Source organism: Lissotriton vulgaris, unplaced genomic scaffold (genome assembly GCF_964263255.1).
Source record: "Lissotriton vulgaris unplaced genomic scaffold, aLisVul1.2 SCAFFOLD_1120, whole genome shotgun sequence".
In the NCBI taxonomy this organism is placed as follows: domain Eukaryota; kingdom Metazoa; phylum Chordata; class Amphibia; order Caudata; family Salamandridae; genus Lissotriton; species Lissotriton vulgaris.
Window position 1 is genome coordinate 255,278 of NW_028250926.1, and position 26,319 is coordinate 281,596.

A 26,319-nucleotide genomic window follows, 5' to 3' on the forward strand; every position below is an offset into this window, starting at 1 on the left:
GCGAGTGATTTAAAACATGTACAATCACACAGGTAAACATGACACTGTGCATGTAAGAGATCTTGCTCTCAGTGCCTCGTTGCTATAGTGCCCAGGACCCGTGTAAATCACTTTTTACACCAGCACCAACCCAGCCACCAAGGAACTTTTCAACCACAAATCCACGGAGGCCGGACCCTGGGAACACAGGCCTCGTCTCTGCAGAGCCGAGCCCCCTCCCCCCTGCTGCAAGACTCCTAACCAGGGGTCATGCAAGGATGGTCGTGGAGTGCAGGACCGGGTCACTGTGTCTACCCGGGTTCTAAACATATAAACATAAGCAAAGCTCTGATGCATTTAATGAGAGGGGCAACCATGCGCTCTGAGGCAGCTGCAGGGCCTCCCAGGGCTCATGACATCTCCAAAATAAACAGCTTGGCTCTTCATTTTCAACTATATATCTATCTATATTATCGAGGAAGAGAGAGGGCAAGTTATCCAGGTTAGGTGAGATTCTTGATCAAGCAAACTGTATACACCACAGTACACCCCCCACATAGAGTTCTCAAGAGGGCTCATTGAGTCAAACTGGCACTGACATCTGCTGCGACCTGCAGGTCACGGGCTGATATCCCAGCAAGGCCAACTCAACCTTCCATTCTTCCGAGGTTGGTACATAAAGTGCAGTTTTAAGAAGATGTTGTTTTACTGATTTTCTTGCATTTATGAAATGGTTACATCCCAACTTCAAATGTAATATGCAGTTTCGGAGAATATGCAGTATCTGAAAAGCCGTTCTTTCAGCTCTCAGCGTATTCTTAAATTGAGTAATAACACCTGTTAATCACAGGAACGGACAGGCTGCAAAACTGTATTATGAAACGTATATAACTGAGGCAGTAGACACACACAAACAAGGCAAACGTGAGTACATACATATACAAACAAATCAATAAGGTCATTACTTTGCTATTACAACGTTAAAATTAACGTCGAAATCTCCAGAGCAGCTTCCTATAATTTTCCCCATTTTTAGTAGCAGAATAAAGTATTTAAACGTTTTTCTTTTTGCGGCCTTCTATACAAAAAAAAATCCAGAAGCTTATTTCACCCCTGCGTCACAAATCGGGCTGGGTGAGAAAAATAGCCACCATCAAAGCCAAAAGACAAACAGGGACTGAAACCATTAGTCTGACACAAAAAAATTGCCGATAAATTGATGTATTAGTCAACCGATTTAAGTGTATTTTCCGAACCTAAAAAACAAATAAAACTCTTCGGCTATACCATATCGTATCATATTTTTCTGTTTTCCAGTATAGGGCATTTTGTATTACTGTGGACAAATAGCGGCTATTTTATTCTATTACTATTTGCACAAATTGTCCTGCAAGAAAATAATCCTAAATATGATGGGTGCAGCGATTCGAGACACTTTTAATGAGATATGTGTTGCCTCGCTCATCATATGGAAAATATATACAAATGTTAGAAGTGTGAGGCAACACTGGAGTTCCACGGTGTTTCACCTCCTGCTCGCGCGCAGAGTCTCAATGCAGCACCTGGGCAAAAGCGTAAAATCGGCACAGTAAATCCGATTTCCGTATGTTGTTTCTCCAAAACTCCGAATTGCTGTTACTTTCCTGTCCCCTAATAACCAGGATCCCAGGCAGGTCATGGTAATTCTGGTGCGGGGAAATAAGGAAATGATCACGGGTCACGAGGTCCTCTCTTCTTTCCCTGGTGATCCTTTCCTGCCTGTCTTCACTCCATCCCCATCCTCTGCCCGCCGTTGGCTCTCTTCTCTCGTCCTCTTTCCTATCTGTCCCTCGCGTCTTTTTCACCCATAAGACTCCCTCCCCAGCTCCTCCCAATTCATCAGCCCCGTTCACACTTTTTTAAATGTCCCCCTACCTTCCCTCTCTTCTGCCCTCACTCACCCCTCTGCCCCAGCCGTCCCCTCTCGCGTTTCCCCTATATTTCCTTCTTGGTTCCCCGCTCTGCCTTTCCCTCTCTTTCTTCTCCTCGCACCCTACACAGCTCAACCTCCTCCATTCGCCGTCCCTCCTGCCCGCTCACCGTTGTCCTCACACACTCCTCTCCATTTCGGATGCCCCCTCCTTTCCTATCTCCCTCCCATCCTCTCACATCCTCCATTGATACATTGTACTCGCCCTATCTTTCTTTTGCTTTCCTCTTCCAAATGTACCTCTTGCCCTCTCGGCTCATTCCATGACCCGCCGCTACCCCTTTACTCCGTCCCCTTTCCCTCTCTCGCTCTCTCTCTCTCCCTCTCTCTTGTGCTTTCTCCACATCTTTCCCTCTCAGCTTTCTTTCTTCCCTCTTACAGTTTCGGTTTCTCTCGTTCTCTCACTCTCTCTCCCCTCCTGCCGTCTCTTTTCCTCTCACCCCTCCTCTTTCCTCGCTCAATCTGTGCCCCTCGTGTCTGCTCTCTCTGGTCACCAGAAGAGACAGCGCCTCCCACCGCCGCAAAATCGCCCGCCATAGAAAGAGCGCAAGGGACAGGAAACGAATAAACAAGGGAAGGAAAGACACACAACCAAGAGTGGAACACTTAAAGCTGCTCCAGAGAGGGGGAGCCGAGCAGGTCCGCCTGGAAATGTACATGTGTAGAGACACTTCCTCGGGAAGGTCCCCCCTCCCCCCGATCAGACCCTTTCAATTATTCAATAGCTAGAGCAGACCAAGTGACTGCCAGGTGCAATACATCAGGCTTAGGAAGGGCTTTCATTAGATTCGGAGAGATTCACGCTGCTCTCTCCCTCCATCCCTCCGCCCTCACTCCTGTGTGGGTGGCTCTGTGTGTGTGTGGGTGGCTCTGTGTGGGTGGCTCTGTGTGTGTGTGTGTGTGTGCGTGTGGGTGCAAATGCAATAGGTCTCACATTTGCGAAAGATTAAGCTATTGGCATTGTAAATGACAATGCCATTTATTTATCTGTTTTCAAAACCAACACATAAATAAAAAAAATTGTCATTTACAATGACAATAGCTCTAACTTTTACAAAGGCGAAACCGTTGCATTGTAAATGCTTGTTTCTTTAATGCAACATCCAACAGATCCGCGTGTGTTTTCCAGCTGTCTCCCTCCTGTGCTTCTCTGCCCCGCCGTCTTCATGTTGACGTGTCCCACGTCTGCACCCAACTCAGTGTTGCTTGGTCTTGCCGTGTGCTTCTGTGTGTCCCTCCCATCTCCGTGGTGCTTTGTCTCGCTGTGTTGTGTGCTTCTCTGCCTCTCCCATATTGTTTCCATCCCCGATGTTGCTGGTGGAGAAGTGTGAAGAAGTGTGGCTCAATGGTTAGAGCGGCAGACCCTGATGCAGAGGTCTGGCCCGGACCAGGGTTCAATTACCGCCTCTGCGGGTCTTGGGCTCAATTTCCCGGACCTGTTAATTCTCACCTTGGTGCCTAGTCTAATCATGGGTCCCACTCTGCAACTTTGGGCAATAGCTTGCTTAATCTCCACAACGGCCCAACAGCGCTAGGATGCGTGGCTTCACCTTGGGGGTGCACAGAAGTGGGCACTTCACAGGGAAAGGCCAGGAAGGGTTCCACAGCCGTATGTGTACAGCGCCTTGAGACCCCTTCGGGGGTGATTTGTGCGCTATATAAGCATTACATTTACATTTACATTTACATTTCCTCATGTCCATATAGCTCTGTCTCACCGTGTGTGTGAGTGTGTTCCCCATCTCCACGTTGCTCTGTCTTGCCGTATGGTTCTTTGCTTTCCGCAATGTTGCTTTGTCTCATCATGTGTTTCTCTGCCACATCCATGTTGTTTCTGTTCCCTGTGTTGCTTAACCCCTCCTTTACTCGCCTCCCCCATTTTTCATCTGCTCACCTAACCTGGGATTTTTTCATTTTTGTTTCTGATCCGTTCAGATCTGTAAAAAAAGCACTTGGTAAATTATGTCAGCACGCACACTTACAAAATGACGCCAGCATTCAGACCCTAAAGTGTTGTTGTTTTTTATTTTATTTTATTTTTTAGCCATACTGCATTGGATCATGGATGTTATGCCACGTGGCTAAAACCCATTGGCAAAGCCACTGGGCCCCAAAGGCGAGACTCTTCCGGCCTCTCCCATGTGGTTGACTTCCAGTCTTCAAGTGCAGTTTCTTTCCCATGCATTTTCAAAGTTCCCGTCCTTGAATCCCATGCTCTCCTCCTCTTCTTGGGGCTGTTTTCTGCGTGCACAGGAGCTCCCTCTTTATGTGTTTGTGGCCTGCTCTCCTCTTCTTTCCATAAACATTTGTTGATCATATTGTCCAGCTGTTTGTGGAACTCGTCTGTCAGTGTTAGTGGTAGCATACCGATCAGGTAGTTAATCAAGGGTGTAACCATCATCTTGATTGTCTCTACCCTGCCCCACCAGCTGATGTATTTGGGTGACCAAGAATTCAGTTTCTCTTTTACCTTTTGAAGGGTGGCTTCCTCATTGTGATCAAGCGTTGCCCTGAGGTCCCTACCAAAGTGGAGACCAAGGTATTTGAGGTGCTTCCTTTGCCATGCTAGCCCTGATTCGCCCAGGACTGCGCTTGTAGTGTGGACATTCATGGGTTTGCACTCAGATTTATCCTTGTTCAGTTTGTATCCCGAGACTCCCGCGTACATTCCAATGGTGTTCATAAGTACCGCTATTGATTCTTTCTCTCTTTTGCACACACTCTTTCTGTTCCTCTGTCTCGAATTCACTTACCATTTCCAGCACAATTTACCTACCCTTCTCTATCTTCCTTTCTATCCACTCTGTGCAGCTCTCAGCCCATCTATTCACAATGTCACATAATTCCACTACACAAATACACCCCACACACACAATTCCAACCCACACATTTTATAACTAACAGTTCCAATGCAACCCACATAATTCCACTTCACACCACAGGCACCCACTACACTCCAAACCAAAACACATAGGTAAAGACAATGTCAATAGCTCCAACTCTTGCAAATGCTTGAGCTGCAGCATTGCAAATGCTTGTTTAAGGTGATAGCACTTCATTGTTTTTGTCTCAAAACTCAAAATGTTTAAGTCACAGAGCTTTAATTTGTCATTTTTCTTTGTTGGTTCTGCAAAAAAGAACATTTGGAAAGAGCATCAAATGCTCCAGAGCCAGACACAACTCGGAGTACGAGAGGGGTCCTAGTCTCACAACAATTGTTCCTATTCAAGAACTTCTGTCCTAGAAAAGCAAAATCGACCAGAGCTGAGCTCCGCGCCACAGGGCAGGCAACTGTCCCTAACTACTGAGCCCGGAGAACGAGGTGAAGCACTTTACCGGTGTATATTCTGCACTTACCTGTGGCTCAATTTCATGTCAAAAAAGCACATGTTATCCTCTTTAAACTAGCCTAGCAGGAGCAGGTAAAATCTGGGCATTTTAAAAACTGTGTAGGTTCTGCTTAGGTTACCAGCCTTGAGCGCTCTGCCCTTGCCTTACTCGTGCATGGCTACTGCTCATGTCACCAGCCCCAATGTTTGCCTGGTTGTATGACGTTACAACGCATACTTTACAACGCATGCCATTACAACAGATTTTTTACAACGCAACATCCATTACAACGCATTCCATTACAACGCATGCCATTACAACGCATTTTACAATACTACCATTACAACGCATTCCATTACAACGCATACTACCTTTACAACGCATACCATTACATAGCATATATGGTAAGTATTGGATAGTGTAGGTGTAAAATTTACTATTCTAACTCCAGGGGGTGCAACAGTAGGGTAAGTGTTGGATAGTGTAAGGGTACTATGCGTTGTAATGGTATGCGTTGTAATGGTATGCGTTGTAATCGTATGCGTTGTAATGGTATGCGTTGTAGTGTCATGCGTTGTAATGGTATGTGTTGTAGTGTCATGCGTTGTAATGGTTGCGTTGTAATGGTTGCGTTGTAATGGATGTTGTGTTGTAAAAGTTTCGTTGTAATGGTAGTGCGTTGTAAAAGTTGCGTTGTAAACGTTTTTTCCTGTTTGCCTTCTGGGCTTCCTGTCACTCATTCAACACCATGTCTGCCTGGCGCTGGCTGCTATATGGATTACTGGGGAGAATTTCTAGAACCGTTGGTCTAGACACAGTGTGCACTACTCTGCCCCCAATCAGGGATTCAGCATTGTGAACAATATTTTAAACAGAATAAACAGAGAATTTCAAACAAAAAGATAGTTGGATTGGATTATTCGCCCTGCAAGAATGTAATGACCAGCTCCCATATGGACAAATTATGTAGAATAAATCTCACCTTCTGAACAAAATCGCCTTGATTAAAAAGAAACTTGATTTATGCAGTCAACGGCGAGCCACACTTTTTGCGGAGCATCTTTTTGTTTTGAATTCTCTGTTTATTCTGCTTAAAATATTGTTCACTATTGTTGTAGAATGCTGAATTCCCGATTGGGGACAGAGTAGTGCACACTGTGTCTAGACCAACGGTTCAAGACATTCTCACAACATAAACATTTGGGGTCAGTGTGGAGCCTTTTCCCATAGTGCACACTAAGGGGCCCATTACGATGTCGGGCGGATTGCCCCCGCCAGGCTGGCGGTGGCCACCTCCAGCCTGGCGGGGGCAATCCGCTCGACATCCACACTCGTTTCCCCCCCCCGCCATTTTAGTATGGCGGGGGGACCTCGGCGGACGGAAAGACCGTCCGCCGCTTTCCCGCCCCGGTCGCAAGGCGGCCGGAGCGGAAAAGGGTTTCTATGGTGGCAGTGTCTGTCAGACACCGCCTGCAATATTAGGATGCGGTTTTACTAATGCCTTTTCGTGGCGGCAATGCCGCCACGGAAAGGCATGCAGTCTTCACTCTGGGGGCCCCTTGCGGGCCCCCAGAGTGAAGGAGGGGTGGAGGTTGCACACGGGGGGGTACCTGTGGTACCCCCCTTCATTTGCATAGACAAAGCGGCAGGCAACGCGCGGTGCCTGCCGTTTTGTCTATGCAAATGCATTTATGTCTTTATAGCATTGTGGCGGGCGGTGCAGAGAGCACCGCCCGCCACAATGCTATAAATGAAGGCTGTGCCCGCCACTGTGGTGGGCACATCCTAATACCCACCACGGGACCCCCGCCATAATGGCGGGTGGTCCCGATTTCCGACAGGATGACGGGCGGACAAAGTCCGCCCGTCATCCTAATGAGCCCCAAAGTTTTAAAAACATCATTCTGGTGCTGCATTGCTGCCCATATTTAATAACCATTATTACAATTATAATATGCACAACTATCTCTCACATACCCTCACCCATCACACGGGCCAGTGACGAAAACCACAGCTCGCTAGAAACATGAAAACACTTTCCACGTAGGTTCAAAACAAAAACAACACCCTTCCAACCACACACCCTACATGGGGTAGCTAAGCACGTGGTAAGCGCTTCATCGCTATCAAACGCTGCAATAAAATATAATGCAATACAAGTGATGCTGTTATCTTGAATGGGAGCACAGAGCGTCCACTTTATCAACACAACACTAACAGGAAGAAGCAAGAAGAGGAAATGTGTCGACTTTTTGGTCTCTACCATACTCAATATGTGAGACCATTCTGAGGACAATGCTTAGAGTTTCAACACTGCCATGGAGCCTCCCTTTTGACAGATTGAATCGTCCCTGGTAGATAGACAGATCTTTTTACTGCCAGATCTTTTCAAATCACTACAATAAAGGTCCCCAGAACAGGGAAGAAATACACAGTTAAATAGGGAATAAAAAAGCATTATAAAATAATGGTGCATAAAGGCATAGTAAAAAAAAAGAGTATCAAATACATTAAAAATATAAATAATGAGAGATCCGTTCCTCCGCAATCTAAATGCTCCCCTTTACCCCCCAACAACTGCTGCTCATAAATAAGGCTCCCTGTTTTCAATTTTTATAGATAAATACAGACAGAAAACAATGTGTTTTGTGTCTGCATTTATTTATAAAAGTGGATAAATACAGAAAATGTGCTTCTTTTAAGTGACTCTTTGTGCTGTCTTTTATGAATTATAGCCCAACAGCTGAGCAGATGGACAGCATGGAAAATTTTAAAAAAAACAGGATGAAATGTCTTTAAATAATTACATGTGTCAACATACATTTGTGGTATAATGCTAATATTTACCAGTGGATGTACTGTTAAGTAATATTTGGCAACTCAAATAGCTAAAACATGACAAACATCAAAGAATGAGTGTTTGTATATAATTTTAAATAAATATGGAAATGTAGTTTTACAACTACATTTATATGCAAAACACAAAATATGGATAAATACAGATAAAATGGCCAAAAAATGAATATGGATAAATACAGACGGAAATGTTAAAAAAATAAATACCATAAAAACCTGGGGCGCTAATCATCAACCAATTGAAAGGAGGGTTAGTTGTCAAACCTTCACAACCCTGGCAAATTAATCTTTATGGGTATGTAGAGTTCAGCACAGGGGAGGGTCAGGGGCCTGGAGAGAGGCGAGAAAAGTGGCTACAGATTTCATATATTTTTCACAAACGGGGCAGCTAGCTGAGCTTGTTCACCTCTCAGGCAGGTTTCTACAGCGCCCCGACAAGTCCTAACATTTGGAATACACCATACCAGTCGGAGTCAGCACTTCCTCAGCGGGATCAACGTATTACACATACAGAGTACATATATCAGTGATTCCTCTCCCTTTGCACAGCGGCATTGTCTGTCACTATCATCCAGATTTATTCGCCCTTACAAATAGCATTTTAAAGGGATTAAGCCAAATAGAAATCCCATTAGCTGAAGTTTCATGCTCAAGTTGAGGGGCGGAGATAGGTGGACTGGGAGGGTCCCTGGCTCATACAGTGTGGTAACCAGCCCTCTGTGTCCCAATTTCTTCATGACTTGTACGTCGTGTTCCGTCGATATAAGCCTTGCTTGTTTGATCAGCAATTTGGCAGTCACTGGCGGCCGCTTGTCTAGATTTCTCATGCCTCCAAGGTCTCAAAGTGCTACTCAAACAAATGATGGACGGAATGCTGAATATATGATACATTCACCCCCAGTCAAGAGAACTGGGTTAAATCCATTGTTCTCTTGCTCACCATGCCACCCCAGTTTAGACCCAGCCATATGCAAATCACTCTTGACCCTGTGCCTCATGTGAACAGTCCAGACCAAACTGCCAAGTCAGGTCCTCCCTGGACCAGAAACAAGCACCCTGGGACCGGTTTCTGGGAATTACCCTTCATCAGCCAGGCTAGCTTGAATCCAGTGGCACAGTAAGAAAGGGGCCCACATCTGGGCATACCCATCCCACGTAGGGTGAAAAGTGCTAAGCAAACAAATGATGGACGGAATGCTGAATAAATCATACATTCTCCCCAGTCAAGAGATCTGGGTTAAATCCATTCTTCTTTTGCCCACCATGCCACCCCTGTTTAGACCCTGCCATATGCAAATCAGTCTTGGCCCTGTGCCTCATGACACAATAAAGGTCCCCAGAACAGGGACGAAAATACACAATTAAATAGGGAAAAAAAGCATATAAAAATACTAGTGCATAAAGGCCTAGTAAAAAAAGAGTATTAAATTAAAATCAAATACATTAAAAAATATGAATAATGAGAGATCTGTTCCTCCCCTTTATCCCCCAACAACCGCTGCTCATGGCCAAATTGAAGGGAGGGTTAGTTGTCAAACCTTCACTACCCAGGCAAATGAATCTTTATGGGTATGTAGAGTTCAGCACAGGGGAGGGTCAGGGGCCTGGAGAGAGGCGAGTAAAGTGGCAACAAATTTCATATATTTTTCACAAACAGGGCAGCTAGCTGAGCTTGTTCAACTCTCAGACAGGTTTCTACAGCGCCGCGACAAGTCCTAACATTTGAAATACACCATACCAGTCGGAGTCAGCACTTCCTCTGCGGGATCAACGTATCACACATACAGAGTACATGTATCAGTGATTCCTCTCCCTTTGCACAACGGCGGCATTGTCTGACACCATCATCCAGATTTCTTTGCCAGTACATATAGGATTTTAAAGAGATTAAGCCAAATAGAAATCCCATTAGATGACGTTTCAAGCTCAAGTTGAGGGGCTGAGAAAGGTAGACTGGGAGGGTCCCTCTCTCGTACAATGTGGAAACCAGCCCTCTGTGTCCCAATTTCTTCATGACTTGTACGTCGTGGTCCGTTGATATAAGCCTTGCTTGCTTGATCAGCAATTTGGCAGTCACCGACGGCCGCTTGTCTAGATTTCACATGCCTCCAAGGTCTCAAAGTCCTGATTTAAATACTTATTGCAAATTGTTTTCTGTATTTTTACGTATGGTTCTTCGCCTGCTTCGCTTTAAGGCTGTAGGCTAAGAATTTTGATTTTAAGATCCAGTGCTACAAACCTAACCCAAACTCCTGTCGGATTTGGGCATGTGATGTGCAATTTGGAAGCAAAAATACTCTTTAGTAGCAAGAGCACTGAGCTCAGTCCAGTCAATTGGTCATTTTATCTCAAAATATCATTGCCCGTAAGCGATCGGTAGGGAGGAAATTGAATCCTATTACCTTCAAGAGAGGGGTGAGATCTAGGTTCATCAGTGATTTTTGCAGCTTGCAGAAAGTCCATTCTAGGGAGTTACCTGTCCCCTGTTGTGCATGGATGTGTGGTGTTGAGTGGCCTCTGTGGTCCAGCCATACCCCAGATACTTCGAGGCATCCACAACTTCAATGGACTTCCACTCAATGAACTATATACGCCTTTTTTTCCAATTTACAGGATATTATTATTACCTTTGCTTTTGTTGCATTTACCTTCAGGTGGTTGGACCTCCAGTAGCTGGCGAGCGCAGTATGGAGGCTCTGGAAGCCAATCAGCGTTTAGTCCAGAAGGACTGTGTCGTCCGCACACTGGAGTAGATTGAACTTCAAGGCCTGACATTTTTGGAGGAAAAGCCCTCCCCGGCACCAGCCGACCTGGCATGTCAGCCAGGTACAGTCTACACCAGAGTTCTTCAATCTGTGGGGCGCGCCCCCCTGGGGGGGCGCACCACCGTCTCAGGGGGGGCTCGTAATCCGCCGTAAATCTCACCTTTGTCCTCTTCTGATTAAAGTAACAGACGGCAGAGTGAAGCTGCAGGGGCCCGAAGAAGGGGTGAAAACTATTAAAGCCTCATTAACAATGCGAGATTTCCCTTTCAGCCATGTAATCGCCGTAAAGGGACTAAGCACAGGTGTAAATGAAACGTAATTATTGTGGGAGGGTGCAGCACTGATAAAGGGTTGAAACTGCCCTTCTGAAGACAAAGGTGAACCATATGGTTGGAGAGGGGATAGAGCCGCTTATAGATCTGAAAACAAATGTGCACAGGGGCCTCTGTTCATCTCTGCAGCGTGCGGGCTCTGTTTCACATCAAAATGCAAGTAATCTCATAACGTGTTGCAGGGGCCTCCTAGGGACTCGTTGAGCAGATCTTTCCTGAGAAGTTTGCATGGAGTGCAGGTTTCAGCTTTAGGCCGAATTTCACTGCGCATCTTTATTTTTCTTGCTTTATGTAATTTGCGAAGGCCTGCTTGGCAACACCCCTGACAGTTATTTTTTTTTTCTTGTGCCTCAGTCATGATCATCTTCAGAGCTGCCGCCTGTCTGCCCTGTAACAGCTTAGAACTGTACATTAGGTACATAGCAGTCTGTCTTCTCACTTACAGTAAGCTGTGCTAGTAGTTGCTTCCACTACCCTGTTTTGGGTCAGATGTCTGTGAGCGCCACTGTGGTGCTTGCCAACGTAACTTTTCAGCGCGCAAAGCAACACAGAGTCAGAAGAGCATGCCGGGTAGCTCTGTGTGACAGGCTGCAACTGGTGTGATGGGGCCACCAGCGGGGCTTGGCAGGCAGTGGGCAGTATTCAGGACCGGGGTGCACCGCTCAGTAATACAGCTTGTGGTTTATGATGAGACTCGTCTTAGAGTTCCTTGTTTTCCTTGTTGCTCACATGGGTGTCATTTCTGATATGTATGTTTCCCTCATCTTCACTGCTTGAGTTTGCCTGCGAGAAATTGTCACTCATAGTCCTTGAAATGTCACTCATAATTACACTGAAATTAAGAAAATGTCACACATAGCAATCTGAAACCTTGGCAGCTATGTTTGGGGGGGGGGGGGGGGGTATCCTGGTTAATTCCTACAGCTGAAATGCTTTAGCTGCAGTGGGAGGCAAGGAGCCCCCTTTTCTAAAACTGAAAGCAACTATTTTGCAACTATTTACTGCAAGTGTCTGGGAATGCACCCTGCATTCAGACAACTTGCTCCTCATTCTCGCCCTTCACTTTCATGCTCACCCTGCACTCACAGCGATCACAATTCCCTCACACTAACCCCCATGCACTCACACCATTCACCCTGCACTCAGTGATCACTCTGCTCTCACAATGCACTTGCGCGGTTTTCCCTGAACCTCAACCTGCAGCCACACACGCACACTACCCACCCTGCACTCATGTGACACTTCACTCACCTGTCCCCCTCACTGCTCAATCTGCAATCTCACTTAAACAAACCCATCACTAACCGTGCATTCATTAGTCCCACTCTGCACTAACATGCACACCCAAATTCATATGGTCACCTCACCCTGCAGTCACTCCACTTACCCTACTCTCACACTGTTGCATACCTCACTGTGCACTCACATGAGCACTCCTGCCACCCTCACAGCACAGAGGGCTAATGTGCCTGCTACACAGAAGGTGTATCATGCAGATCAAAGAACTGAGGGGCATATGTTCAAGGAAGTTGCGGAGTGAGGCGTTTAGTAGTCATGGGTTAAAGCCTCTCTTCGCCACTTCAGAAACGGAAGGCTGCACCAGATTTACAACAATATGAAGCAGCCTTGCATTTCCCCTGCGCTGGCGCTACACTTAGCAGTGTAGTGCCAACGCAGACACCATTGCGCCATAGTTCAAGGGTGTCTGGGTGCAGGGAAAATATTGTTTATGTTCAGGAGGGGGACCTTCCTGTACACAAACAATCTTTAAATGCCATTTGTCTCACTTCCATGTGTGCTGCTTAATGCAGCACACACAGAAATCACAAAATTGATTTTTTTTTAAAAGAGTACAAATACAAGGCATTTTGCTTTTTCCATGTGTGCTGCACAAGGCAGCACACATGGATGAATGAAAAATGAGGAGAAATAATGCATTTCTCCTACTTTCACCAGCTTAAGACCAGGTTTTCCCTGTTCTTAATTTTAACGCTGCTTCACTTTTACGCTGCCCTTGTAAATAGGGCGCAACATCAAAATCAGTGCCTGTTGCAGTGGAACACCCACTGCAACACCCTCTGCCCACCATTTCACGCTAAGCATAGTATGAAAGAGGGTCGTATTTACAAGGCAGCGTTAAGCCAAGTTAAGTGGCTTAACTCTGCCGTGTAAATACGGCAATGCCCCTATCACCACCACAACGTTGTAAAAAGTGATGGTGTGGTGTCTATAGGTGCTTGTACATATGCCCCTGAGTATGATGAAACTATGAATAGCACTATAAAAAAAATTATATGTTTGCCAGAAAGGTGCTATAGAGAGATGAGGTGCATTGTTGGTGAGTGGTAGTGAGGGAAGTCATGAAGAAGGAGGAAACACTCATTGCTTTGAACATTATTTGCCGGATATGGCCCGGGATATGCGGGTGGCGGTCAATTATGTAGTGTACCAGATTCCAGAAATTTCTGTCAGGTGGTGGGGGGGCCCGACATTTACAAAAATTCAGCTGGGGGGGCTCAACCTTCAAAAGTTTGAAGACCTCTGGTCTACACAATAGTGGCGCCAGAATGCAGCCTTGCTTCGAAAACTTTGTTTGTCCGGATTTTATTCAAATTAATCCATCTGTCACCGACTCTTAGCTTTACCGAGGTGCCAGAGCATAGGGCAATGATGACATTCAATACATTTAGAGGGATGCCCCAGGTGTTCTGTTTTGACTAGAGTTTTACGGACTGGAGTGATATATGAATAAAAAATAAAATACCAGTATTTGTAAAGCGCACAGCTACCTCCGAAGTGGATGTCCCGGCGCTGGGGGCCTCTCGGGAAGATTAAGCAAGCTATTGCTCAGAGTCACATGGCGCTGGGCTGACCTGCAGCCGGTGCCGGGGATCGAACCATGAGCCCCAGTTTCCAGTGTCAGTCACCCTGGCCGCTGCGCCACACCTCTTCTATTATCAAGCGCTGTTTAGAAATTAATAAACCCTGCGTACAGGGACCTGCCATTTGCAGCGATAGTGGTTTCTCTCAAATGGGAAATGCAGATGAGATTGTCTTTAATGTGACAGCCCTTTTGAAAGCCGGTTGGAGTCCGAGGGATCAACTTCTTTCCCTCCGCCCAGGTTTGGAGCTCCAGGTTTAGAATGCTGGAAAGGCACATCCCTGGGCATGATCATGAGCCTTGTTGTGCCCAGGGACCAAGAAAGAACTCCTCCATGTTTCAGGGATAATTTACCCCCAATAGGTATTCCTGGTATAAGGGAGTCATTACTGTGGTAATTTGGTATGCATTAACTTCTAACTACCTGAAGTGCTTTCCACATGTTGCCTAATTGACAAACCACTGCAGGTTCTCCACCACATTCACAAATAATGGGGGTTAAATATTGACTACAAGTTGGTATCTCAAATATCATCTTGAATGACTCCCCTTCTTTGCACCTTCCTATCGTTGCCCATAGATACGCACGCTAACAAGAGGTTATTGGGCTGCCCTTATCTTTTCTTACTTTATTCAAACTGCCTTTTTAACTCCCAGAATAAAATCCACTCTGTAAAACATACTCACCATTGCAAGAAAACAAGCCTACAAGTATGTATGTATGTATGCATGTATGTACGTACCTGTATTTCTAAAGTGCAAACTTAAGTGGCTAACTATACAGGGGGCGAGCCCCAGTTGGCATACATGGGGGTGGGGGGGCAGCGGGTTGAGTAACAGCCTATCCTCTGAGGTAGGATTCCTTGAAACGGTGAATGTTCAGTTTCTTCCTGAATTGTGTGAGGGTTGGTGAGGTTCTGATGCAGCACGGGGTGCTGTTGCAGATCCTGGGACATTGTCCCTGCAGACAGGCAAGGCATGTTTGCTACCACCCGGCGGGAGATATAAAAATGCTCCAGTGAGGAGGGAGCAAACGTAGGTTTTCTTGCCCGCAGTCCTACGGCTAGGGAAACTACTATGTTCTGGGGGGTGGGCTCTCAGTGACACAGTCAATGAGCCCCCCTAGGGGATGGGGTCCCTGGGCCTTAAAAGGCTCAGGGAGGGGTGCTGTGTGGCCCCACTCCCTTTAAAGTTTAATACAGCCTGGGGGATGGGGTGGCCCGGGGCCTTTTAAAGCTCAGGGAAAGGGACGGGTACACCCTCTCCCTTAATTAATGTAGTGGGCCCTGGAGAATGTGGTACCCAGGGTTGCATGCCCTCCTCCCCCTTATTAAGGTACCTGGCCACGGAGGACGGGGTCCCCAGGTCCCACATTAGACTTCAGGAGGGTGGGTGCACCTGTGCCTACTCCCCAAATAATCTATCAAAACAAGCATTGGCATAGCCAATAGGTCTCGGTTTTTGGACCTTATAAGTGTTTAGCCATGCAAAACTTGATGTTGTTGCATCAAGGATATTGTGCTGTATAACTAAACACTTATAAGGTCCCAAAGGCGAGACCTATTGGCTATGCCAATGCTTGTCTAGCAGAACCGGCCTACCAAGGCATAGCTTTTAATGTTCTCAAAATGACTTAATGGCTATCTATGTGTGAAATTTCAGCATCTACATCTGTGTGCTTGTTTAAAACGTGTGCTGCGTCCTGCTCACAGGACTTCCAGCCGCGCAGCAGCGAGAAATATTACAACCCAAAGACAGAAAGCTAGAACTGTGGGCTCTGCTCCAGCTGCCAAGTAGCCTTCTTTCTTTGCAAGGCATGTGTTCAAATATAGGTGATGAAATAAGTAAATTAGGAGCGTTGAGTTACGTAACTGACACATGCCAAAATGCCAAGGGGGAATTCAGTTTGTGGCGTGTACATATTCACGGTCAATGATATTGTTTTATTACTATATCATGGAGGCCACAAGTTCAGCGTGGTCATAGCCATTAAGATGTGTTTGCTTGCCCACTTGTGACCGCTATTTCTTTGTAGTTTCGTGCCCTGAGAGGGAACGACTATTCTTCAAATTAAAGATTCTCATTGGGCTCCCTATTGGCTCCCGGCCCATGTAAACGTTCCTAAGAGTAGCCCGCGGGACAGTAGGCGTACCACCGTGCCGCAGTGATGAGAAAGCTGCCCTTATCCCTGGCTTCTCAGAAGAGCTGACAAGAGCAGCCCTGTAACAACTGTCTGCGGCCGGGAAGACCTCTCTCACGTCAGCTGGTAATGGGCGGGACCACGGAGGCCCAGGGCGCGATGCACCACCTTGTATAATTAAAGCGCTGCTTCCGGTCTGTGAACATGCGCTACCGAGACCCTCTGTGCAGTTCAAGCACAATGCGTGAGAACCCGAGCAAGTGGAATGTTGCTTGCATTCTTTAGAAATGCAATGGTATTCAGGGCACCACCTGAAAAGAACAAGCCCGTGAGTGGTGCGCGCACGTGTGCCACAGCGAGCGATCTGTTTTTCAATTATCGCTCACCCATCTCTGTACGATAATTGAAAACAGATGTGGCCTGTGCGGGTAACCGCAAGTAATAGGCCGTGGGCAGAGCAAAGCAAGGACATGCACCCGCATTTGCCCAATTGCGTACTGTCTTCCTCAGAAAGATGCATACAAAGGCGAATAACCTCTGAACGAAAACAAACCACACACACAAGCGTGTGGTGAGCTTTCCAGAGCCCTTTTACTGTTTACATAAAGTCTCGCAAGAGTAGCGCATGCGCGCTGCTACAGGCTCAACCTAATAATGGCAGATGGACTTTTTTTCCTATGATTCCACTTGATAGTGGCAAAAGTGTTTTTTTTTATTTTTGGGCCCTTTTCCCCTCAGTACCTAGGGGGACAAGGCATCATTTAAATTTTTTATTGCAGGACAGTGGGCTAAGTCCCTGAGTCCTGTAATGGCGTCCAGCAACATTTTTCTTCATGTTGCCAATCAGAGCCTTGCTCCCATGGGAGCAGGTTGGTCCGAGGGTAAAAAGGTCCCTGGGGCTATCAGACAGCTCTATTTTATAAATTCAGTTAGATGGAATCTCGCGAGAGTCGCTCAAACCCGACCATCGAGATACAGAAATATTTTTGGAGCTGAATATCTCCAAAATTACTGAACACATTTGCACTAAATCACAACAAGCACTTGCAATGCAATCCGTCTCGCCTTTGGGACCTTATAAAGTATTTAGCCATGCATCACATCATACTGGGTGCTGCCACATCTACTGTTGTTTAACAAAGAACTGCATTGAGAAGTACTTGTAGTTTGGCCCGATTTCCTGGTCATTTATGAGCTTCACTGGCTAGAATCAAGTTCAAAACCAGATGCCTGGCTCATAAAGCCACAAACTTGAAAACAATTCAACAACTGCTAAACTACTGATCATACCTGGGAGTAAATAAAGCCTAAGAAGTAAAAACTCCTTGCAACTTGTCAATCATAAATGTATAGCTTAAGCATTTAGACCAGTCCTCCATGTAGCATCAACCCACCCCTGGAACACTCTATTCATCTAAACAACTAACCAGCAGTGCGTAAAACTTTATTTTTCAAGATTTACTTTAGAATGGTCTGGATGTTATAGAACTCCCTTCCGAATGTTTATTTTTTTGCCTTCTATCAGTTTTGAAAGTTGTCCAGCCCTTCTAAATTCTCTCCTCCAAAATTAGACATCTGCCCTTCTCAGCTGGTGAAGTGAATATTAACTAACTATATATACAAGGGTGTCCCTCTGTGAATAGTGCTATTAAAATATGGAACAACATTTAAAATAATACATACAAATCAGGAAAAATTTCAAAACAAATAAAAATGTTTTGAAGAAAAAAAATGTAAAGCCAACATGTAATGTAAAGGATCCATGGCCTATTTATGGTTGTCATCCAGGTCGTCATGACATCATGCCTCCTGGACTTTTCTAATACAATTAACTGTCACCAGGTGTGGCAGAGTTAAAGTGCTCAATGGAAGCCGCCCGTGACTATAACTCTCATAACAAAGTAGTTGTCAAGTAAATGTCAAGACACGAAATACAATGTCCTGGCTGCACGAAGCTAGGTAATTCTACTGCCTCGTGGGTATTCACGGAATGTGCAATGCATACGTCTACCACCTCTGCCCCCCTTTTAATTACCAGAGCTCGCAAGGGGCCACATGCCTTGTGATGCACTTACACCCAGTCCTGGATTTTTCATGCACACTAGCACACCTTTGCACTTGTTTACCGGGGTGGCACCCTGCACTCGCCTGTGCCCAGCGAGCAGCGGGGACGCCAGGTCCCATAGAGGGTAGTAGTACCCGCACACACATATAGCGCCAGGATGCCCGTGGGATTGCAACACACTTTATAAGTGTGGAATACATATACACCAGCCTTATCTCGCTCTGGGGTTGGGGCAGCCTGGCGGCCGGGGAAGAGGTGCTGTGTGCTGTTCCGGCCCGTCCATGGGGGTGGAGAGGAGCTCCCGAGACGAGAGACGAGGCCGAGAGAGGAGAACGCAAGTGGGCCGGGGGAGTGCTTCCGACCGACCGACCCCTGCAGGCCTTTGTAGAAAGAAGCATTGTGTAGTCAGGCGGGGGATCTGTGGGTGAGGAGGATGGAGTTGAACCCGGCCGCACTTCACCTCATCCTGCTTCGCTGCTTGTGCTGTCTTTGCCTCCATGTGTTGAGCATGCGCACGATGTAATGCATTGCGCGCATGCGAGACAAAGATTACGAATTTACCCACAAATGACACGGCAAACAAGCATTGAAAATGCAACATGACTTGTATTTACGGGAGCCCTATTGCAATTTTTTACACTGAAGTGCGGGCATAAAAAGGCACGAACGGGAGGGGGTAGGGGGTGGTTGTGGTGTAAGAAGTTACGGACTACGGGAGGGAACGAGGAGAGGCAGGGGAACAAAACAGTTTTTCTAGAAAAGGGGTTGATAGCCTCGTAAGGATAAAAATGACGACATGGCCGTCAGAATGCGGGATTAACAAGCAAAGCACCAATCAGAATCCAGAAATTATCATTCAAACCAGTCAAAAATAAGGCTGGAAAGTGGGCGGAGCTTCCCCCACTGTCCTGTATACAGTATCGCTCAACGAGACAGCGCAAGCGCTGCCTAGTCGAGACCTAAAAAGCACACTCTGCGGAACAAGATCCAGCTTCCTGCTGATTTTGTTGTCATTCCCTTCAGCAGTTTTTGCAGTCGTGCTTCTTAAAAAAGTCTATGGGAAATGAATGGGGATTGTGTGTTTTGTGCCCCCCCCCCCCCCCCCCCCCTCCTCAGTAACCACTAGTCCTATCACCCAAAACTTTCCATTTAGAAACTAGGCAAAAAAAAATAAACTTATTGGAAACAGCAGCCCAGAGGGCTAGAGAATACCAGAGATTGATAAAGAGACAGACACACAGACACAGACTGAGAAAAACAGGATGCAGGTGTAACGCTGAGAGGGCCTGGCACTGAGTGAGAGGGATAGAGGGGCGGAGATGGAGGAATGAGGGCAGAAAGACAAAGCAGATGAGATTTCGGAAAGGCCAGAAGCTGGCAGGGTGAGAGGGTAGAGTGGGCCAGTGGCAGATGTGAAGGGATGTGAGGGATGAGAGAGAGATAGAGAAAGACAGAGACCAGGAGGCCAGGAGTGTCAGTCGCTGATAGGATGAGGGGGTAGATTGGGACAGGGATAGATACTGATGGGCAGGCATGAGACACCATCTAATGTATCTGAACGATGTTTATGTAAAGCGCTCTGATACCCTCTCTAGGGTCATGTTTGCGCACCGAGGGTACCAGAAACTGGTGGGGTGAAAGAGGTAGATTGGGACAGGGATGGATATTGATGGCCATAGATAGGCTGGGGAGGGGGGTTGGGGGGCCGGGAGTACCTATGCTGGGAGCGAGAGGCGCATGGAACGAATATACAAGGATAGCTCTCAGAGAGGAAGGAAGAGCGTGACGTGCACGTGGGATGCCGCGAGTGTCGTGCACACCCCTCACACTGTCCCACCTGCTCTCTGCAGCGGCTCTTCCTCCCGGCTCACGCTGCCCTCCGACGCCACGGGCACCCGGGCAGTGCGGCGAGACAGCAGGTGTCATGGGCGAGCCCTCTCCCTGCCCCTCCTACGGCAGGCCCTGCCCACCCCCGGCACCGACAGGCGTGTCTAACTGCCACAACGCAGGGTTTCGATTCCCGCCTAAAGCATGCAGCGCCTGGAGAGCGGCAGGGCAAGGGGGAGGCGCTGGCCTCGCTGCTGGAGCGCAAGGGGTGCAGGGCAAGGACTGAAGCGCACAGAGAGAGGTGTCTGCAGGCACGAGGCGCTGCAGGGACTGGAGGGCAGAGAGAGAGGTGTCTACAGGCACGAGGCGCTGCAGGGCAGGGACTGAAGCGAACAGAGAGCTGTCTGCAGGCACGAGGCGCTGCAGGGCAGGGACTGAAGCGCACAGAGAGAGGTGTCTACAGGCACGAGGCGCTGCAGGGACTGGAGGGCACAGAGAGCTGTCTGCAGGCACGAGGCGCTGCAGGGCAGGGACTGAAGCGCACAGAGAGAGGTGTCTGCAGGCACGAGGCGCTGCAGGGCAGGGACTGAAGCGCACAGAGAGCTGTCTGCAGGCACGAGGCGCTGCAGGGCAGGGACTGAAGCGCACAGAGAGAGGTGTCTACAGGCACGAGGCGCTGCAGGGCAGGGACTGAAGCGCACAGAGAGCTGTCTGCAGGCACGAGGCGCTGCAGGGCAGGGACTGAAGCGCACAGAGAGAGGTGTCTACAGGCACGAGGCGCTGCAGGGCAGGGACTGAAGCGCACAGAGAGAGGTGTCTACAGGCACGAGGCGCTGCAGGGCAGCGACTGGAGGGCACAGAGAGCTGTCTGCAGGCACGAGGCGCTGCAGGGCAGGGACTGAAGCGCACAGAGAGAGGTGTCTACAGGCACGAGGCGCTGCAGGGCAGGGACTGAAGCGCACAGAGAGAGGTGTCTACAGGCACGAGGCGCTGCAGGGCAGGGACTGAAGCGCACAGAGAGCTGTCTGCAGGCACGAGGCGCTGCAGGGACTGGAGGGCACAGAGAGAGGTGTCTGCAGGCACGAGGCGCTGCAGGGCAGGGACTGAAGCGCACAGAGAGCTGTCTGCAGGCACGAGGCGCTGCAGGGCAGGGACTGAAGCGCACAGAGAGAGGTGTCTACAGGCACGAGGCGCTGCAGGGCAGGGACTGAAGCGCACAGAGAGAGGTGTCTACAGGCACGAGGCGCTGCAGGGCAGGGACTGAAGCGCACAGAGAGCTGTCTGCAGGCACGAGGCGCTGCAGGGCAGGGACTGAAGCGCACAGAGAGAGGTGTCTACAGGCACGAGGCGCTGCAGGGACTGGAGGGCACAGAGAGAGGTGTCTGCGAAAAGAAGCGATCACATCACACCGATGTTATCTACCCTCCGCTGGCTTCCCTTGGAGGCTAGAGCTATCTACAAGACCGCTAGTATCACCCACAAAGCCCTGCACTCCTCTTCTCCTCTCTACCTGGCGAATAAACTGAAACTCTCTGGAGGTTCTAGACCTTCACGCAATGCGGAGAATCTACTGCTTGAACCTCCCACTTTCAAGAAGGAAAGAACGATGGCCCAATCATTTTCAGGCAACGCAGTGAGAATCTGGAACTCATTGCCGCCTCAGCTCCGGACCACAGCCTCCTCCCAGGCCTTTAAAAGGGACCTCAAAGCTCTCCTCCTCCAGAGACACCTCCAAAAGTAACTCTCTTCTGTCTGTAGGAAGATCTCCCACTACTGATAATTTCTACTTCTCATGTCCATGGAAGTGCCTTCCCAGTGTGTTCTTGCGGTTAGAGTGTTTGCCTTTTATTGCAGTATTATCCATGTACTTGTGTTTGGTACCCTCTTGCAACTTGCACTCACCACTTTGCCCCTGTAACACACGGTTTGCTTCCTCTCACAGGTTTTTTACCTTTGATACTTGCACAAGTGCTACTTTTGCCTACGTAATCGTTTGTTCTTGTGCTTGAGTGTGTAACATATATTGCAGTATTATACCACAAATTATACTCTATTTTCTCTTGTAGCCTGCACACTTGTCACTTTTCCCTCCTGAGCACTTTTTACTACCTCATGTATTTTTGGTAGCCCACATTTTTACTACCTCATGTATTTTGTTTGCTCACAAGTGTCACAATTACCTTGCCTACCTCATGTATTTTTGGTTTCTCACAATTTTTACTACCTCATGTATTCTTGGTTGCTCACAATTATCACTTTACCGTATGTAACATAACGAATGCCTCTGCAATCTGTTGCTCGTGTAACGTTCTCAGTTTGTATCTTTTCTGTTCCTATTGTGAAGCGCTCTGACACCTTCGGGTAAAGTCCGCGCTATATAAAATTGCATAAATAAATAAATAAATAAATAAATAAATAAAATCTGCAGGCACGAGGCACTGCAGGGTAGGACTCAGGTGCGCTGGCAGAGCTTTGTTTCCCGGGGCATTGGATGCTTTTGCGCGAGCACCAGTTACACTACATATGTCACGTTCACGTTGGAGGCTCGGGGACATTCAGTAATTTGCCCAGAATCACGACATGTTGAAGCCGACGCCGAGACTCGAGCCTGGCCTCCCAGTTACAAAGTCGGCATCTCTGGCCCTGGCGCCACATCCTCAGCCTGTGCGTTCCTCCCACGTCAGGAGCATCAAGAGGCCTGGACTTCGGGTGCACTGCAGCCACGTGGGCAGGACCCCCTCACAGGGAGAGCTAGAGGTTATGCTGGCAGAGCCCTGTTTGTGGACCCAGCACCAGAGTGCCCGGATGTGGCAGAGAGACCCGCTCCTGGGAACGACTGCACCCGGATCTCATGAGCCGGAAACTGCGGCAAACAGCAACGCAAGGAGGGAATGTAAATATGTTATTTCATAATAATATTCTGTACTCACTGCCAAAAACTAGCAGTGGGAACAACAGACGCCCCAAGCCTTGGGAGGCAGGTTCGGTAAAGCGAACGACGAGCGAGCCGGTAAGGAAGCCTCTATGCACGCGCAGGGCGGGCCCTGGACAGACCCGGGGTTAAAATAATGCACCTGTCCGAGAACAATAAATAAACACTGTATTTATGCATTTTGTGAAGCGCCACAGCCAGTGGGGGGACACTCAAGATTGCCACCACTTGAACCCCGAAAGTGGCGACCAAGTCTTCATAAAAAGGGGGCGGAGGAACATGACACAAGCAATATGACGCAATGTTACTTCCTAAGAAGAAGGGCTTCCACGACCCTCTCGCGCCCTCCTTCACTCACTGATGACGTCAAACGTAGCAGTGCGTATTATATATACGACGCGCAGCCCATATGTTCACACATAAACCACACGTGCAGGGCTGACAGCTTTATGATGCTATTTCTGCGTTTTTTGTTGGTGCCTCGAAGGCGCACCCTCTTTGAGCACTATAACGAAAATACACTATCCCCAGGAAAAGTGAAAATTACATACTCATTATTTTAAATCACAAGAACACTTTCTACATATCGAGGAGGAGGCGCAGACTTCAACAATCAGCCAAAACTTTGTTTTTCCACACTCGAAGTAAACGTGCCTAGAATATTACGATGCTCGGGTGCAAAAGGTCTGAACTGCTGCGCGTGGGCCGCTGAGACCCACACAAGTCCTCCTTCCTGGCGACCCACGCGCCTCACACACGACCAGCCAGCAAACAATGTGAGGCGTCCTGGCCCGGCCCATCGGCACTTTCCCTCAGTGCTTGAAGTGCAACAATAGAAGTGCCGGTGCTCTGTACCAGAGTACCTGCGTGTTTCTGAGAAGTGCCGGTGCTCTCCGATTAAAAGTATTACATCTCTATTGAGAAGTGCCGGTACTCTCCCACTCAAAATAAAACAAGCATTTGCAATGCAATAGGTCGCGCATTTACGCGAGTTTGAGCTATTGACATTGCAAACAACAATGCTTTTTATTTTTGTTTTAGAAACATAGATAAAAGGCATTAACATTTACAATGCCATAGATTAAACTCGCGTAAATGCGAGACCTATTGCATTTGCCAATGCTTGTTTTATTTTATTTTCACACCCACACGGGAGCTACATCATCAGTTTCGCTCTACTGTGGACGGTAAACCGCTCCAGAGCAGTTTTTGCCTCAAGGGGAGTCATCGGTTGGGTGCAAGCTGAGGACAGAAGCACAGAGAGCACACATTGAACCACATAACTGATAGTGTAATGCATCTAAAAAGTCTCAGCCACTTGAAAACACTTCAGGATGCATTTCCGTTCATTGTTTTTGTCCACTGTGGCACTGCAGACAGGAGCCAGCCATATGTGTCAATCATCATAAATGACCCTGCTTCAATAGGGTCAGTCTAGCCAGAACTCAGGCCTGGCCCTCTTTCAGGCCCTGGCAGTAAGAGGAACATGCATTTTACTGACTATTTCAACTCAGTTAAAAAAAATCCTAATACTGCCAAGAACTTTACAAACCCAACTTTCCCTGGAGGAACACGCAGGAGAATACTCAAAGCATAAAACGTTAAGCAGCGATAAATCGTTTACCTCTTACAAAATGCGTATTCCAAAGTAACTTTACCTTAATCTGAAATGTCTGCTGAAATGCAATGAAGCCCATCGGTAAAACCGCGCACGGGGAGGGAAAAGCTGCTTTTGCCATTTAAGGCACAAGCCTTCCCCTGCGCATGAATCACCTGCCTTTAAACGGATGCGGGTTGACTCAACCGCGTGTTCAGGGTGTCAGAGAAGCAATCCGAGGCGAGGTTGCTCTGCTCCGGGGCATCTTTGTTTCGAGCCGAGGCCGGATACACAAGTTCCAAGGGAGGACATGTGCGTCCCCGGAGAAACGAGTGAAATCTGCAATTGATATATTCTGTAATGTAGTTTATTAAATGCAGGAATCGGAGTGGGGGCAGGGAGTGATTGCATGGCTGAAATTAATTGTAGAGTTAGGACGTGTAATTAAATGTGCGGATGGTCATTCAATGTGGAATTGGGCATTTGAAGTTGATGAGCTGTTCCTGGCACACTGGCTCCGTTTTAAACGGGGCTGCAGGAACGGACTACTCTGAAGGAGCGATGAACTTTCCAACCTGTGCAAACATTACAGTCCGCGTTCCTTCTCCCTAAATTGAAACTGAAATACTGGAATCTGTATGGAGGCAAAGGGGGAGAGCAGGAAAGAGAGCAAGAAGCAACATAAAGGTTCTTTTTTAGGTTTCGCCTATTATCATTCGCTTGCGAAGGGGGCGTGGCTTGGACGCCGATGGCGATGGTCGCTTGAGAGCTCGGCTCCGGGACTGAGCCCACTTTGATCCTGCAGATCGGAGTCCGCGGGGCACCCCGGCCCCCGCAAACCGATGATCGGACCGGTGGGGACCTGCTGGGACACCCGGTGATGCTCGAAAACCGGTTGTTCCGACGAAAAACCGAAGTTCAGGGGTCCGCGGAGTGGGACCGAAGATGGCGCTCGGACCTTCTCGATTCCTTGGCCGGGACCCTAGACCCGGAGGAGCATAGCAGGGCACAGCGCATCCTCTACATCCTATCTCCCTGTGACACGATAGTCTGGGTGACGATTTGGAAGGGTCCGAGCACGGTGGCCGTCCCCAGACGGACTGTTGGCCGAACTCTTGTCGTTCTCAGAACACGGACGACCGGCGGCCCTGTGTGTGAAGACGGCCCCACGAGCCGCACCCGGCTGCCCCCCACCGAGTGACTGAACTTCATGGGCAGCACAGCGCCCTGGCGCCATAGAGTCTCCGGCGGCACTGGTGACTCTCATTCCAGATCCTCATCGGCCAGGCGGGCCTGCCCGACCTGGCGCCGATCGTCCCCGCCTCCTCCTCATTGGCCTCCAACGACACGGCGGTGGCACGGCCCGAGGTTTCGGAAGAGCAGCGGGCCCTGGAGACGGCGATCGACGACCCTCGGCACAACGACAGCGTGCCAGGAGCGACATAGTCGACGCCCGCACTCGGTGGTGCCTCTGACGAACTTTCTCCACGGGACTCAAACGCCATGGGAAAACCGAGGGGACCCAGAGGGACCACCCCAGCAGCCTCGGATACGGAGGCGCCGGATAAGGATGAACGAGGGGACCCAGAGAGCTCTGGTGGTCCTCACTTACAACAACAATTTGACCGGGTCCTGGAGGCGATCGC

General features: G+C 48.3%; 1 protein-coding gene across 3 annotated transcripts in view; it reads right to left on the reverse strand.

Annotated features, from left to right (window-relative positions):
- The window catches only part of LOC147663077 (monocarboxylate transporter 13-like), a 217,219-nt gene that overhangs the window by 145,717 nt on the left and 45,183 nt on the right, over positions 1-26,319 (reverse strand). The window contains exon 1 of one of the 3 annotated variants that reach the window (XM_086950697.1): positions 20,155-20,205. The exons of the other annotated variants lie outside the window; for them this stretch is intronic. The gene's annotated coding sequence lies outside the window, so the exon portion shown is untranslated. Of the gene's footprint in view, positions 1-20,154; positions 20,206-26,319 lie in introns of those variants that run through there. 3 annotated transcript variants of the gene reach the window in all.